The sequence below is a fragment of the Morone saxatilis genome, unplaced genomic scaffold (genome assembly GCF_004916995.1).
Source record: "Morone saxatilis isolate NCDOM2014 unplaced genomic scaffold, NCSU_SB_2.0 Contig12, whole genome shotgun sequence".
NCBI lineage: Eukaryota > Metazoa > Chordata > Actinopteri > Moronidae > Morone > Morone saxatilis.
The window spans coordinates 4,660,843-4,661,205 of record NW_023339674.1 but is presented as its reverse complement, the minus strand read 5'-3'; the positions used below and the strand labels follow the sequence as shown (position 1 = coordinate 4,661,205).

The 363-nt window shown below is 32.8% G+C and overlaps 1 protein-coding gene across 1 annotated transcript in view; it reads right to left on the bottom strand.

Annotated features, from left to right (window-relative positions):
* bcar3 (BCAR3 adaptor protein, NSP family member) overlaps positions 1-363 on the bottom strand; it is a gene marked incomplete in the record, with an annotated part of 50,391 nt that overhangs the window by 9,941 nt on the left and 40,087 nt on the right.

Below are 363 nucleotides of genomic sequence, written 5' to 3'. Positions count from 1 at the left end.
GATGAGTCTCTTTCTCTCACTATTTGTGAAGTTTCAAATTCACAAATTTCTTTTTCACATATGATAGTATTCTCAGTATATTTGGATTTTTGACTATTGGCAATTGAGTACATCATAATGGGCATTTTTCTCTATTTTCTGACATAGGCAAAATAATTGATCAATAGGCAGCCCTCCATAGAAACATAAAATCTTGGACAACAATCATTAACTTCCTGTTGTTATAAAACAGGAATAGCCGATCAATATGAGATTAAAAAAAGCGGAAACATCAACGTCACTGACTCAATAAACAATTAAAAGCGAGGGCTGTGTGACATTGTTAGGCAGAAAATCCACAGAGAAGAGATTTAATATTTCACT